The following is a 17,797-nucleotide window of genomic DNA, read 5'->3' as shown; positions in this document are numbered from 1 at the left end:
GTTAGACTATGGCTGTGTCTGCCATGGTTGAAACTGCCCACTGTGGTGTCAACATTTGCCAGCATCCTAGGGAGGTTCTTAATGTCCAGTGAACTAGGTCAGGCATCAGCTTTTTTGGCGGTTGTAAGTCCATTATTGGGCCCTGTTAAATACATCACAACATCAATATATGTGTCTGATCATCTCAAACAATCTGAAGCAGCCTTGTTGTATAGGATTCTCAAACACAATCACCAGTGTAATGTGCTACTGCTCACAGATGGGTTATTATGGTGGTCTACTGTCTACCGCCGGTGACAGCATTTTTGGTGGTCAGAACCGACTGTTAAATTTCGAGGGGCACATGAGGAGCAGATAGTTGGGTAATGCTTGAATCCATGTTGTAGACACATGTGTAGGCAACCATGGAGCTCACATTTGGCCCTTGAGTAGTAGACAGCTTTGATGTATAATGGATATAATGTTTATTTCGGTCACTAATGCTTTGTCACATGATTTTGGTCCTATTCTTCATATATGTTGGTGTGGACATAATGATTAATGCTCCAACTAATTTAATTTCACAAATAGGTATCCTGGGTGAGGGAGGATGTGACAAGCTCCTGTATAACATCCGTTCCCAGACTTTCAAACAATGGAACAATGTCACATCATCTAATAGTTCTGTCTGAATAGGCAAACTATTGTGGATTTATGTGGTCAGAGCCAGATCTGGTGCCTGAAAACACAAATCCATGCATACCACCCATTATTAAACTCATGGCACTATTACACTTCCTGGCCACATGGTCCTTACAATATACAATGGTCATATCTGGTGGTATATCCCAACCCATGTTTATTGGAGTGTTAAGAGATGTGCTATCAGCAATGATGAAACACATTTACAGCTATATAATTTTCCCTACACGTGAGGATTTAGCCAATGTGAAGACTGACTTCTTTGGTTTTGGTTGCCCCCCACATGTGGTGGGAGCTATTGATTCCACACATACTACCTTGGTGCCACCGCAGGCCAGTGAACAAGTCTATTGCAACAGGAAGCACTTCCATTCTATCAACGTGCAAGTTGTCTGCTTGTCAGGTTTCTATATCTCAAATTTCTGTGACCAGTTCCCAGGTTGAGCCCATGAATCTTTTGTACTGTGGAACAGCACCATACCCCAGCTGATGTCACAATTGCAACCAGAAAGGGCGCGGCTGGCTGGTAAGTCACATCTGTCCTGATTCTGTGTGTGCAATGTCAGTTGCTACAATCATGAAGTGAGTGACACGTTGTGGCTTTTATGTCTCATTCCAAAACAAGGAGACTCAGCATATGCAGACCGTTCTTGGTTGTTGACACCACTGAAGAATCCGCATCTCCTGGATTCTTGCATGGATGTCCCCTCTTGTGAGGGGGGATCATCTGCTGCAGAGGCAGGGGGTCTGATGGTAGTTGTGCCTCGGGCAACGCCCCATTTCCTGTTGCTGCTGTAGATGTACATGGGCTTGAGGTAGTTGGCCCACAGGAAGGGGTGGGGAGTTGGAAAAGCACTAGTTGGGGTTGTGGAGGTGTCCGTCAGCAACCCTGTTAGGGTACCCATGTTGGAATTGTAGTCATCCAATTTTTGGATCATGTCCCTCTGCAGCTGTTTCATTTGCCAGAGTTCAGATAACACCTGGCCCATCACACCGTGGGACTCCTTATGGACCCCCAAGATGTGGCTGATGGTATCCTGTTTGACAGCAGCCCTAGTGGCCTCACTCTGCTGTCCCACAGCATCTCTCTCAGGCACCCTACCCCCACAAGCCTGTGCCCCAAGCACAGGGTGCCCTCCCCAGCTTGGTCCTGGACCCTCACTGTCAGGAATGATGGGTTGTACCTCAGGATCCCGGACTAGGGGACACACCATGGTTAATATTGTGGTAGGTACACATGTTGGGGGGGGGGCGTTGTTGTTGTTGATGTTGGTGCAACAAGACTGGAAGGTGTAGTTGTGGGCACATTGAGACTCACTGTTGCCGTCTGACCAGGTTGCCCAGAAGTGCCAGGACCGTCTTCTATGTCCACAAGTCCAGGAGTGTCATCATAACTGAGGGCCTCATCCGGGACGAAGTGTGAGTCTGGTCGGTCTACCCAGGGGCTGTGCCATCTCAACCTGTTGAGAAAGAGAGTACATTGTTATTGGTTGAAGTGCGACATCTACCTCCAAATGTTTTATGTTACAGTGAGTAGAGACATTGAACATTCTTAAGTGGTAGATTAGCCTATTGTGCCATGTTAACATGGTACTTTACTATTTGACATGACGTGTGACATGACAGCTTGCTTAAAATATTAGACCCAAGCAGCTCATTAGATGTGCTAATCAGTTGCACTTTGGATGAGGGAATGAAAATGAGATTTTACTAACAGAGAAGCCAACATAGTTGAGAAGCAACAAGTGCATTTGACTATTCAGATGCCTATTTGTGTGTAATAGAGGCAAACACCCAACTTTGTTGTATCTGTATCTGCAGTCATCATGTGCACAGTGCTGTGTCAATGTTTTTTCTGCTGCTACCAATCTGCTGATGCAGCTTAAGACCTTGGGAATACTTGGTTTACAAACTTGGTAAGGTGTCATTCCTGTCCTCAATAGTTTAATCTTGGGATACCAGATCAAGATGGATCTAGGTAGACAGAAAAGTCTCAGAGTTGATCATGATCTGTAGATTGCTCACTCCCAAGTGAGTAAACTTCATTTGAGAGATAACACAAACAGGTGTATTTGGGCAAGTGAACACTGGATTAGACACATAAACAGGGCCTATTGGGCTTTGCAGTCAGGTCACTCCCTCTACTTCCCAAAACTAGACAAATGATATACTCCCAGGTAAGGTGAGTGAAGAGCATTAGAGAGATTGCAAACAGGTGTATTTGGGCAAGTGAACACTGGGCTGGTGGTTGGAATCACAGAATTAGGGCCTCCTCAGAGTTTCAGTCAGGTCACTCTCTCTACTTCACACACTAGACAAAGGGTATATTCCCAGGTGAGTAAACTTCATTTGAGAGTTAACAAGCAGGTATATGTGGGCAAGTGAACACTGGGCTGGTGGTTAGAGATACAGAAACAGGGCCTACTGGGCTTTGCAGTCAGGTCACTCCCTCTACTTCATATACTAGAAAAATGTTGGGTATTACATATCTGTTTCCACACTGCATTTAAGTTGGAGCATACATTTACATGTTGAGTCATACCATGAGACCAGGGATGAATGTTTGATATTGAAAGACTTCCAGGTACCATTCCAACTTATGGCATGTAATGGGCCTTGGTAGATGTGAGGTTAGGTCCAACAATACAAATTGACAGTCTTACATCTCAGAAACTCCGTGTATCGAATCTTGGTAAAGTTAATGAACAACACAGTGGCAAAAGCTGAGCTGTGAGCATGCAGGACATTCCAGTTTTGTGACAGTTTTTGTGTTGTAACTTACCAGACTCTGCTCCCCTAGGTATTCCTGTCAATCCCTCAAGATGCAGGATGGCCAAGACCTTCTTCTCTGATTGAAGGAGTTATAATTGGGCACTGGGAGGGCTATTGCCAGGCTTGTTGCCCTCCATCTGTTGCCTGGAGGCCAAGGAGTACATTTTGACGTTCAGGTCATTCTACCTCTTCCTAAAGTCCTCCTTTGTGCGCAGGGTGGTGCCTACAGCATTCACTATGTCCATGATCCTTTGCCACGGTCCATTATCTTACTGAGAGGAGTGTGCTGGACTTGGGCTCCAAACAATTGTGGCTCTGCTCTTTTGATCTCATCCACCATGACCCTCAAATCATCCTCTAAGAAATGGGGGTTTTTGAGACATGACAAAGGTGGGGAATTAAAGTGGGTGACAAAAGAAAAGTGATGCAGGAAGTAAATGCAGAAAAGTACGTGAAAGGGGTTTAAGGGATAGTGAAAAAGGGGTGCCGTATCTCTCTGAGCACAATCAAATCTTAGTTGCAGTGGAGATGCGAACGATCACAGTCTGTGAAGGGGTGTTGTTTTTTATAGCGTGATTTGCAGATGTGTCCACTGGGTCCATGATTGTCAGATGTGTTGTTTTTTAATTCATCCAATGGGCATTTGTCTGTTGGTTTGCTGATCGCATACTGCAGTGACTGACCGCTGTTGACTAACTGCCTCAAGGGGACGGCCACATTGACTGAGTGTTTGTAATTGGCTCAGTGGTTGACCGCGGCACTGATGATGCCAGAGTACTGACCGCTAAGATAGCAGACTGTCATGCCGCTGGCAGTCAGCACTTTGGACTGGCAGGCAGCGGTTTTGCCTGTATACGTTGTAATACAGCAGTCTGGGGATTGCTTCCGCAATGGTCTTTTTGGGGCCACCACCTTGGCACTCTGGCTCTTTGCCAGAGATCTTTTTAGATGCATGCTGTGGTGTAGGAGTAGACTCAGACCTACGTAGAGAAGTGAAGAGCGGGAGAGGGTATATTAAAATTGGCCCTAGGCCCTACCATCAGTGTGTTTATTATTAGAAAGAGGTCTAGGTCAAGGTTAAAAACAAGGGGAGTGATCAAGGAAATAATGTTCCTCCACTCAACCAAGAAAAAAGAGAAGAAGGAAAAGGAAATGTCACCCTTTAACCCTAATTGGTGGTCAACATGTTTCATACCTATATTATCCCTATGATTCAGTCAGCATTTCTTCAGGACCAGAAGCAAATCCAAACAGGAAATCTCCTAGGCTTCACTGGGAAACTCAAGTGAGTGTGAGGTACATGAAATGAATGATACTGAATGTAAAACTTACATGAGAAGATACGAAAGAACCTAAATAGGTTTGGACCTAGGGAAACAAAAGTGGAGAAGGAGATAAAAACACCTAATTACATGTATCAAAAATATCGACATCCATGTGGTGCCATGACACTCAGTGATAGCATGCACACACAGTGTGAGCCAAAGTCCAGTTCTCATTCTTCACAGTCCCACCAGCTCCTTGTGCAAATAATCATATTGACAAATAAAAACATGAAATTCTAGATATAATGAGCTCAATAGCTTACCCTTCTATATTAGGGAATGGGCCCTTTAGGGTAATGCGAGCTGAGGAACTACCATAGCACTGGAATAAACAAATACTCAGAAGTGAAGTAAATGGAAGGGACATATATCCAATGCTAAGTAGAGTTGAGAAGGAGGCAGATTGAGTAGAAGCACATATATTAAAAGGTATCCGAATTGCATCAAAAGCCCATTCTAAAATTTACTGATAAATGTGTGAATTATTCTGAAGTTACAAGAGAAAACGATATGTACTCATATTACAATCAATGGTGAACATGTCAGGTAAAAAACAAGTATGTGTTCTTAAAGATCCCGCAGTAATACACAGGTGTAGTAACCAAAGGGGATATCCTACGATATTCATCAAAACGCCTCTAGGTATCTAGAGTGGCCTTTTGCAATGTGCAATGTCGCAGTATTTCAGGAATAGCCAGAACACAGTGTCATCAACAGTGCAGGAAAGGATGCATATTCTCATCCACATGTGTGCGGTGTACCCGTATCAAGAGACACCATTCTAATGTACAGTCCCCACTTATCAGGGAAATATAAGTTTATAAGCATAACATCAGTGACTACCCACCCATTGGGTGCAGAGTCTGGAGAGAGTGGGGGGGTCTCTCTGTTGGGCACACTAGCCCATGGAAGCGGGTATCAATACCTGCACTGAAGGTGAAGGCATGGGTCAATATCAAGAAATATACTCACAGTTACTCTGTGTAGTCTGCACGCCGAGACCTATCCGCCGTCCAGAAACCTGGAAGTAAAGGGATTGCTTGCACCGCTAAGTATAAGTAATTGGTGCAGGCGTCCGGTGCGGAGCATCCGGTCCAGAAACAACTAGACCGTCACCCCATCACAACGATCACAAAGTTGAAGGCAGAAATGCCGCCAATAGGCGACAAAGAAAGGGACTCATAAGAGGAAGTGTCCTTGGGAACACTAACTAGTGCATCCACAGGGGAAGACTGATCAGGGTGACAGAACATGAAAGTGGGTGTGGGAAACCAGAATAATACTTGGGAAAGAAGAGGGTTGGTACTTTACTGGTGCAGGCAAGATCCTGCTTGATGGGAAAAGGTCACAATGGACCCAAGTTGGATGAGCTGTACTCACTTAATATGGCAGTTGCAAATATAGTGAACACCATAGTACAGTAATAAAAAAAATAACAGTGCACGTCATGCCCAAGAGGAGATACAACCACTAATTCTAGTAAGTTTGACATGCCTAACCCATGGTAGGTCACTAATAGGGTTATTGAAGCCTGCACAATAGTCTTCATATACTCTAAGGAAAAAAACGCAATCATTGTATATCATCATTCAGTCCGGTCACATATGTCTTGAATCTAAACACCCAGCATTGTTCCCTTTCTAATAGACATTTTGGGGGTCGTCATCAGGTACCTGGGTGCTTCCAGGACGACCCACCATAGGTCATCGGGGGGGTGCCTTCTATCAAGGAAATGTGTACTCAGCTTAGTTGTGGATCGCGCACACTGGATATTACGATGGTGTTCATTGATCCTTGCTTTTTTTGGTATTGCCGTCATCCCTATGTAACTTAAGTTACACAGGCATCATATTATATAGATACAGTTACAAGTATTGCAATTGGCATGTTTTTTGAGTAGCCATCTCCCTATAGGTTCTAAATCTAGGAAATCAACTTTTCTAGTCAGTGAGCATAAGTTGTAATTACCACAAGGGTAGTGTCCTTGTACCTGTGGAAATTGCCATAGTGTTTTCTGTATGGGTTCCGGACAGATAGTTCTCGGGAGAGTATTGACCACCAAATCCTTGATATTCTTGGTTTACTTGAATGCAAACAAGGGTTTGGACATTTCCTCTCCACCGCTTCTAAGGATAGACCCTTGTTTGTTGATAATGTTTTTAACATTGTTGGAAAGATGTGTGTAGGTGGAGACACATGTCAAAAGTGTCTCTGTTTGCTTAGTGGGTAACAAAGTCTCTCTCTGGTTAGTCCGTGCTTGCTTCCAAGCCGTGTTGAGGATTAGTCGTGAGTAGTGTTGGTCACGTAATTTTTGAGTGAGATCATCACCTTGAATCTCAAAGGTGAAACTGTCACTGCAATTACGTTGTAGTCTCGGAAATTGGCCTAGTGTAAATTGACCCATATTGCCCGAGGGTGATAGCTTTCATACAGGAGTAAGCTGTTACTGTCCGTTGTTTTATGGTAGGTACTAGTCTTGACATTACCTTGGTTGATGGAGATCAAGAGGTCCAAGAAAGAGATCTGGTTGTCGAAGGTGGTTGAAGTGAATCTGAGGAAAGGGTCCAGACTGTTGACCCAGTGGGTGAAGGGTTCAACCTTTTGAATGTTTCTGTGCCATATGATCAAAATGTCATTAATATAGTGACACCACAGTCTAATGTTATGAGCAAAGGGATTGGAGCTGTTAGGAATGAATTGCTGTTCAAAGTGGAACATGTACAGACAGGTTAGACTAGGGGCAACGGTACTCCCCATCGATGTCCTGCATATTTGATGGTAAACCTCAAACTGGAAGACATTTTCTGTGCTTAGTGTAGCTTCTTGAGATGTATTGGTGTAAAGGGCCTCAACATCAAGACTAATCAGGGTATTCACTTGTCCAGTTTTGTTGATGTAATTAATAAGATTCAGAATTTTTTTAGTATCTTTCAGGAATGTAGGGGTCTCTCTCATGATGGGTTGTAAGAAATGATCACAAAAAGTAGAGAGGGGTTCTAGAGTGAACCCTATCCCAGAGACAATTGGTCTGCCAGGGGGTGGCTGGATGCCCTTGTGGATCTTGGGGAGGCGTAGAAATAAGGTGTGCAAGGTTGGTGAGTATCTAGAAATTCAGCCTCTTTATGAGTGATCCATGTGTTGGTCTTAGCTTCATTGATCATGGTGCGTATAATACTTTGTAGTCTCCCTGTAGGATACTGTGTGATCGGGTCAAAATAGGATGTGTCGCTCAAGAGGCATTGACATTATTGTCTGTAAATATGTGTGTCAAATATGGCTATTGTGCCTCCTTTGTCTGCTGGTTTAATGATGATCCTCTGAACTCATGCTAGAGTATTAAGTATGTCATGCTCCCTTGATGAAGTATTCATAAATGCATGTTTTGGACTCTGCTTACCCATCATGGAGGACTGGTTTCTCGAACGCCAGGGCATGGCATTGGTTCAGAGAGTGAAAGTGGACGGGTTCCTAAGTCCGGTATCATCCCACAAAGACTCAGTGGATCTGTCTTTGAAAAAAAAATGTAGACAGATCTTCCTAAAAAATTGAGATAGTTCACAGTTGAGACAGAAAAGGTCCTCCCTGGAGGCAAGAACTCTCCCACCAGTCATAATGATAATAATTTAATGAAGAATCAATACAAGTGGGTGTATTTGCAATTTCTTTATAGCTGATGTTGGAGGACACATTTCATAATATCTCCACTTTTGGCTGCCCCCTATTGGGCATAATCCTGTGTAATTATCAGCTCCCTGATTACAGCAATGGGGTCACAGAAGAGCCCCCAGCAAAGTGAAAGTGTACCAAAACATGGTAGTGACTTCATTCCTCTCAATTCAACAGCAGGAACGACATGGTGATGGCACAAGTGATGAAACCAAGGTGGCGCTCTAAAGTTGCAAGTGTGCCCAGCAGTTATTTGGCTTCTCAGGTGTTTTTGTCATTGACCTCTAATGCACACAGGGTAAGATTAAAAAAGGCAAGACTGGTCTTTAATATATTGACAGAGCGGCAGATGTGAACCAATATTACTAAAAACACTGTTGGCAGTATAAAAACACCCAGAACTTGCAAAGCTGACTAACACGTTTACAAGCTGCTCAGACACTCATATCACAAACCAATGTCACAGATAGGACCTAATCTTCATGGTCATGTCTGGGCCCACTGCCTGGGCTGAGTATGCTGAAAATTGCTGTGAGGAGTCATGCTGATGCTGGAATCATGCTCTGAAAGATTATACTCCATCAGAAATTCACATCACAATAGTCCTCGATGTTGCTGGACGAATCACCAGAGCAGCCATTTAACGGTGGTAAATCATTGGCGGTGCATACCGCCAAGGCAGGCATGGCCACCCAAATTCAAAACAATACAAAATTGACCAGAACAAAAAAACTAACCTGACACAATTACACACAACCCACACACCAACCATCGGCACTATAAAACACACCCCCACAACCCAAACCTTTGCAAACACGTGAAGACTGCCACAACTTGCCTAGTGAATACCAGAGACAACTGCAGAGACATACCTCAACTACCCATTCATCCTTCACACACCACACACCCTACCACATCACACATCACCCTCTGCACAACACACACACACACACAACACCCATCTCCCCACAAAGGCACCCCTGTTTCACTGATAAGGAGTTGCGAATCATGGTGGAGGAAATAGTTAGGGTAGACCAACAGCTGTATGGAGCACAGGTACAGCAGTTCTCCAGTGCCAGGAAGATGGAGCTATAGCGGAGAATCATGGACAGGGTGAACGCTGTGGGACAACATCCAGACATTCAGAAGAGGTGGAACGACTTACGGGGAAGGTGTGTTCCATTGCATTAAGATGCCAGCTCGCCATCAGGAGGACTGGCGGTAGACCCCCACCTCCTCCCCCACAGCTGACAGCATGGGAGGAGCAAGTCTTGGCAATACTCCATCCTGATGGACTCACTGGAGTAGCCGGAGGACTGGACACTGGTGAGTTACCATTTACAGCCTATCATCCCCCCATACCTGCATGCCATCACACCCCCTCACCCTGACTCCCTACACCCCACTCCATCTCATACAGTGCACCACCCCAATTACCACACCTAAATGGCAACCCCTGCATGCCATACACAATGCAAGCACATCCCTTCCAGCTCTGCATGCACACCCACCCCCAATGCATGCACAGCAGGGAGAACTACCAATCCCACAATCCATCACCACACACTACTAAAGGTGGGAGGACAACACCAATATCATTGGGAAAGCAAGGAATGCAGAATATGTCACAGACAAGTACTCTAACACATCACTCACATCACCACAGGTGCCCCAGACAATGTCAGCAGCGAGGAGGTGCCACAGCTACCCAGTCCCCCAACAGAAGATGCCCCAGTGATGACAGCAACTCAGGAGGTCTGGATCTGGATGAACTTCCTGGCTCATCTGGGATCACTGGTAAGTCGGCTACCCCATCCCACAATCAGTCCACTACAGAACCCCCCTCTGAATCTAACACAACAGCAGCCAGCCAATGCCCCCAGACCTCTGTCCCCAGGACACGTCAATCAGTAGTGTGCCCACCTGTACAAGGACCCGAGTCTACACCACACAGGCAAGACAATGAGGATCCTGGTGTCAGTGGAAGTGGGCACACCTTTCAGTGGACACAGGGGGCATGGGACATTTGAAGGACAGCTGTGCGTCAGTGGGAGGACAGGCCCAGGATGCATTGGATACCACGATAGCCTCCATTACAGGGGTGCTGGGTGACTTGGCCAACATCATGTGGGGGTAAACAGCACACCAGCGGGCCCCTACCACTAGCCAGTGTACTGACCAGACCTCCACATTTGCTGCAGATAATAGACAGGAGGCCCTGTCACAGGACCCACGGGTCACTAGCATCCCTCCCCCTGCAGAAGGTGAACCACCCACAAACGTTCCCTGCAACCCAGGCAGGCACCAGAGATAGTTGCCAATACCAAGAACACCGCCTGGAAATGAGTCCCTCCAGAATGTCCCCCTTGTGTTCTACTACGTCACCATGTGCACTTTGAACTGCCACTGCTCCTCTTCCTATAGCCCCTTGGACGCTGGACTTCTGCTAGAAATGGACTGGCCCACTACACTGGACTTTTCTCAACCATCTCCCCACCCTATTGCACTTTGCACTGTATACCGAATAAATAAACACCATTGGACACAACTTGAGTAATAGTGCTTAATCTGAAGGAAATGTACAATGTATTGAACTGTATTTAACTGCATGATCCTGTGCAATTGTCCTGTAATGTGTTCATCCATCCTCCATGTGTGTCTCAGCAGTCTGTACACATCACAGCATTACACTGCTGTAACCACACCAACATCTGCAATAAGGGCGTTTTGCGTCATGGCAGAAGGAGGTCTGCACTGCCGTGCAATTCCTCCTTGGCTAACATGGGGCTCTATGGAGTACAGGAACCAATGATGATCAACGTCGGTGGTGACGGTGTTCACTGCCACGGACATATCCGCAATTTTCTTCCTACTACTTCACTTGATTCCTGACTTTCCACTGGACTACATCTCCGCTGCATGTGCTGCTGTGACCTGTGCATGGTACCTGGCGTGGCCAACGCTACAGGGGAAAGGGCCCCAGCCATCATGTCGGAGGAGTTGGAGAGGCTCGTGGATGGGGTCCTACTCCTGTATGGGCAGTTGTATGGGCCTTGAGACCAAAAGGTGAGTACATCATGGGTATGTTGCATGGGGCATGGCTTCATGTAGATGTATGTGTGTGCTGGCAGTGTGTCATTTGGGTGGTGGTATGGCTGCATGCAATGTAAATGAAGAGGTGCCGGTCATGAGTGTAGTTGAAGAGGGGCAAATGCTGTATGTAGGCCCTATGTGTGACAGGCTGGATTGTATGGTTCATGGTGTCCCTCTGTCTGTATTTGTCTGTCATGCCATTGCCAAGAAGGTTCAGACCCTGGGGGTCCATAGCCGGCAGAGCACCCACTGCAGGAAACGGTGGGAGAACCTGAGACGCTAGGCCCGGAAGACTGCGGAGGCCCAGCTGGGGACGGCCTCCCAATGAGGGAGGGGTGCCTGTCAGAGTCTGACTCCCCTAATGGTCCGCATACTGGCGGTGGCCTACCAAGAACTGGATGGGCGCTTGAGGGCAGCACAGCAGCCACAAGGGGGTGAGTACAGTGCGTGTGACATTCATCATTTGTTGCCTGGCATGGGATTTTGGTGCTGGCTTCTATTCAGTGGATGTCCCAATATGCGGGTTTAGACATTGCTGTGTGGTCCAGCTTAGGTATGTTGGGTGGTATGCACATTTGTAATTGCTAGATAGCTGGCTTTCCTTGGCAGACATGGCTTAGTAGGTCTTAGTAAGTGTGCAGATAGCAGTGTTTGGCTCCTACCTGCTGTAGTAACTAGCCAATGGTATGCCAGTGTGGTCCATGCTGCCCATTCTTAGTCCCAGTGACTGATAGTGATGTGTATGCTATCGGTACTGTTGGTGCTGTGATTGGCCCTGTGCTCCCTTTCTTTTGACCCCTCCCCGTTCTCCTTTTGTCATCCTGTCCATGTGTGCATTGGCATCATCTGGCGAAGGAGCAGCAGCACCGGCGAGTGAGGGAGCTGCAGCCCATGGGACCCAGGAGGCTGAGTCCACTGACGCAGAGGGGACCAGTGGGATGGAGGGTGAGGGGAGCACCATCAGAGGGCGAGCTGATAGAACTGACTTTGATTCCTCCTCCGATGGGAGCTCCATGGTGGTGGCGGACCCCTCTGGGACCAACCCAGCTACTTCATCTTCCGCCACCCCCAGTACCAGCACTGCTCTCCCAGTAGCCCCCCACTGAGTTGCTCGAACCCGCTCACTGAGGAAGGTGAGCGTCTCCTTCGCCCTAGACAACTCATGCCCTGCCCCAGTCAGCCCTGCTGCCCTCAGTGAGGAGGCTATTGACCTCCTGAGATCCATCTCTGTATGGCAGTCAACCATAGTGAATGCCATCCAGGGGCTGGCATCCCAGATGCAGCAATACAATGCCTTCCTGGAGGGCATCCACAGTGGCTTGGCTGGCATACAGAGATCGTTTCAGGCACTGGCCTCCTCTCTGATGGCATCCAGTCTCCCTGTTTATTCCATCCCCCCTCCAACTACCTCTTCCCTGTCCCAGTCCTCTCTCCCTCAACTCATCCCATGCACACATTCTGACAAGCATGCACCCAAAACAACAGACAAGACTCACCCAGACAAATGCAGGCAGCACACTTCAGTCCACAAGCACCCACACAGACAACACACAGATGCACACACAACATCAGACACTGACTCCACTGTCTCCCCCTCCTCCCTCACAGTCATATCAGCACTCACACCTGCATGCACAGCATCAACAGTCTCAGATCTTGCCACCTGCACAGCCTTGCCAACATTCACAACAACTGCAGACCTGCAGACATGCACCCCACACACCACATGTGCAGTCACCACCACCACCTTCACCACCTCATGCAGCATACCCACCTCACTTGCAGACACCACCACAACATTCATCCACACGTCCTGTTTGACATCCCTCGCCCTGTCTTCCTCCTCCAAAGAGACACAAATGCTCCCACTCAGACCCCCAACAGCCATCCACCTCACACGACCACACCGTCCATGCACCTGCACCCACGTCCAGCACACCTCCTCATCCTACAACCACTCCCTCTACCTCTACTCCCATACCTCCTCCCACAACCCGCCCCATTGGTCCTGAGAGGCTTTTCCTTTCCCACCTTGACCTCTTCCCTCCTCCTCCTCCCCCATCCTACCCGTAAGAGAAAAGTCCCACACCCACAGCCCAGTGCCCCAGCACAAAATCAAGCCCTGTTACTTCCCCTGATGCTTCAGTTGCCACTAAGGGACACAAGAGTGGTACTCCGGACCCCCGCCCCAAGCAGACACCTCTGCCACCTAAATGGAGAGACAAGGACCCACCACCTCCCAAAACCAAGCCCATGGACCCACCTGCGAAGAAACCCCCACAAGCTCCCCACTGCCCCCTGAGGTGCCTGCCTACCGTTACCATGATGCCCCTGCCCAGTGGATTGACTGAGCTGTCAATAGTCAAGTTGGGCCTTGGACATTTCCCTGTGGCCTTTAGATTCTTTAGACTGGCCAATGGTCCTTTCTGTACATATTTATTTATATTTATATTTCTCTCCTTATACAATTGAGGTCGCTGTTTCAACCTAATTACAATGGTTGGACAACAGATATGTGTCCTGGGTTCTATTGCTGTTGATTTATTCTGCAGATTGTTCTGGGTGTGTGACGTCTGTTTGGTGTGTGTTGTGCATTGTGTGTCACTCTCCCATCCCTCCCTCCCTCCCTCCCTCCCTTGTGTGCAAGGTAGCTGTACTCACCTTCGTCATGTTTGTCAGCGTTGGTGCTCCTGGACTGCCTGGCATGGTACAGCATCGGGAAGACTTCCAGTTCTGGTTCCATGGTGGCCGAGGACTCCTCGATGTCCCTGGAGGTGACTGTCTCCTTTTCTATGATGTGTTTCTGCCAGGCTTTTGGTGGCGTTGCTAACACCCCAGTAATCCTGGCAGTCTGCTATGTCATAATATGGTGGGCAGATCCTTGTCTTTCACCTGCCTGGAGATTGCTACCGCTGTGTTCAGTACTCGTACCGCACTGGCGGTTGGGTTGGTACATTGGCTGTCTATGGGAGGGACCACCGCCATCGTCATAATTTGGTGGTCATTACTACCAACATTGCTGCTGTGGCGGTCAAATGACTGTCATTGTCATAATGACCACCTATATGTCAAGCTGGCGCACAACGGGACCTTAAGGGCAGTGGGAAGGGAGAGGAATGCAGATTTGTAGGTGCACTAAGTGAGAAAAAGCACCAATATTTTGTGAGATAACCAGCATTTTTTAGGTATTCCAAAACAGATTGAGGGAGAGAGTGTGTATACATTTTGGTTTGTGTGCATAAAATTCCTGGTGAAATCTGACATGACACCATACCATACCCAACTAAATGTCCCTGTACCCAACTATTTATCACAAGAGACATTTGTTAGGGGGTGTAACACCCCACAATCCATCTCCCCAAGCCTACACCTCTGATGTTAGTTCCACCACAGTGTCATGGGATGTTAAGATCAAAAACCTTGATCCTAGATTGGACTTTTACAGTACTGTGCTTCTGTGCTTCATCAGTTTTCTATTTGTGTGATACATGCAGAAGAAGCCCATCACTAGAGGCAGAAGGGCCTCACCACCCGCCTTTTTACCAAACATGAAGAATATCTGATAGGCTGAGCTAAAATCCACTTGACAGATACTCGTCATGGTCGGGTCAGACAGCCAGGAGCTGTACATGAGCTAAATGAACAGGCACCTGGCAGCCTGAGCCAAACTTTACTGGCCTGAAGATTTCAATGCCCTAATGGCATGACTCCTTAAGTTTGGCAAAGCCCCCTTCGTGACAATGGGGTGTCACTACAGATTCAGACCTGGACGCTTCAATCTAAAGCCCTGAAATGTCCAAAGCTGGGTGTCAATCAGAAAGTCTCATCACAGAGAGGGGTGTGGTCAGCCATTCTTACTGACCCATCTTACTTTGTGATGAGGTAGGGTCCTTCCTTCATTGACTGACCAATGAGAAGATCAGCCAATAAGAGGAGGCAGCAGGATCTTCTGGCAGTCCCTTTCTTCCCTGAAGCCTCCTGGAACCACCCAGGCTTCTGCTTTTCCCACTTGCCACCTAATGTCACTGCTGCAGCAGGTAAGTTCTTATTGAATGTTATATTACATGTGTGTGTATGTATAAATGTATGTGCGTGTGCGTACTGTGAGTTTGTGTGTGCATGTGTATGTGCTTATGAATGCATGTCCGTGCGCTAGTGAATGAATGAGTGTGCATGTAGGTAGGTGTGAGTGTGTGTGTGCGTGTGTAAGAAAGTGTTCCTGCATTTCCCCACTCCACTCATGCTTCACATTTTGGGCACTTGTTCGATATAGGGATTGTTGGAGGCCCAGTGCCCTCCATGTCGGGTGAAGCAGAATTTCCATATAGAATTTTACTCTGTCCAATTACAACAGGTCTGTTGTGGTGCGCCTGAATTTCCCTGATGTGGAAACTCTGGACTGGATTTTACCAAAGGGAAAAAATGTTAGTAAAATCACTTCCAGCTTGGCCTGTCAGAACAGACAAGCAATGTCCCATGGCCCTACCTGGCAATCTTCTACTACAAAAAGCACCATGCGATTCTTACCCCTGACATGACACTTCTTACATTTAGACCCTCTTTTTTCCTCATCTCACACCAACCTCCATGTACACAAATGTGTGTGTGTGTAAAGCCTCTCAGAAAAGGGAATGCTGTGCAGAAATCTGTTCAGGAATTTCAAGTATGTACAAATATTTTGAGTGCTTTAATATTCATATTAGTGGACTTCTGTATGGAGAGTCAGGTGGTTCTGGAATACCCATTATCAGGGTCAACGTCTTTCTGAACACTCATTGAAGAACCAGTAATACATGTACTCCATGAGTGAATAACACTTCCACCATTGATTTTTTTTTTCTAAAATAGTCAAGTGCATTTAGTAGTGGGCCTTTATAATGCACAAGGGGATTGACCTAGTCAAATCATGGCGGAAACTGTGGAACAATAAATTGTATTCTATAAAACAAATGTGACAATTGTGCCCACTTCTATAGTATCAAAGTGTGCACAGAGAAACAAGCAGAATCCAGAATTTGAGTTGGTTTGTGCCTGTTAGGGACTTCAGTGTTAACAGTTCACTTGAATACTTTGTACAATGTCCTAACCTTTTACCAAATAGGGCATATATATATAGGAATTATCCTATTTTTTTCAGAAACATCTCTGTAAACATATGAACATCATTTGCAGCATTAAATGACCAGGCGTGATACAACTTTTTTGTGTGAATGCGTATGTGTACATTTTCTTATCAAATGTTCACATGTAACATTGCACTTTTTATTTGATTGAATTGTGCCAATGCGCGTCTATCAAACGCTTTACGTTTTGTCAGCAAACCTAAAAATGCATTCATATAAATGTAAACTGCTTCTTGCTCCTATTCCATTTGTGAACAACTCCGATAGTAGTATCCAAACAATGTGCTGAGTAAACAGTTTCTATATTTTCTTTAAATTTTCTGTTTATTGTTTTGACCATCGTGACTTCTATGTTTATTTCCACTCGCAATGTATTGTTCTCCGTTATGATTTTCTTTCGCATTATAGTAATTTTGTAGAAACGTAACCATGCTTCGGCAAAAGCAGTCATCGTTTTATGAACATGAAATATACTCTTGTTCAGTATAATGCAATAGTTACAACTATATTGTAGCAGTAATGGAGTTAGGAAACATTGACGTTTCAACCTTTGACCTTTACCTGTTAATATTTAAGTGAAAAAACATAGTAGCATTTTCGCAGTGAACTATTGATTTTATAGTCACTCTTCCAGGCATATTTTTGCATTTTGACTATTGCATAGTCTTGAATAATAATAAGCTAATCTTTTCTTTTAAACTAGCTTCCACAATTGTAATAATACCGAGGCACAGTAATTTGTACGCGTTATTGTTGTTCATTTCAACAGTACACTTTGGGGGTTATTCTAACTATGGAGGAGGGGTTAATCCGTCCCAAAAGTGACGGAAAAGTGACGGATTTACCACCAGCCGTATTACGAGTCCATTATATCCTATGGAACTCGTAATACGGCTGGTGGTATATCCGTCACTTTACCGTCACTTTTGGGACGGATTAACACTCCTCCAAAGTTAGAATAACCCCCTTTATTCTTTACCTTGTAAAGATTAATGCCTGAGTTAAACTTCTGGCATTGAAATCGCACACTTCGACCAAATGACTATGAATCACTTGAACTTGACTCGAGACTTTCATGAAAATAGTGAGTTCTTAGATGAAAAATTCATGTTTGGAGGACCTTAACATTGTTCCTTG

Source organism: Pleurodeles waltl, chromosome 11 (assembly GCF_031143425.1).
Source record: "Pleurodeles waltl isolate 20211129_DDA chromosome 11, aPleWal1.hap1.20221129, whole genome shotgun sequence".
NCBI lineage: Eukaryota > Metazoa > Chordata > Amphibia > Caudata > Salamandridae > Pleurodeles > Pleurodeles waltl.
This window is presented reverse-complemented; position numbering follows the sequence as displayed.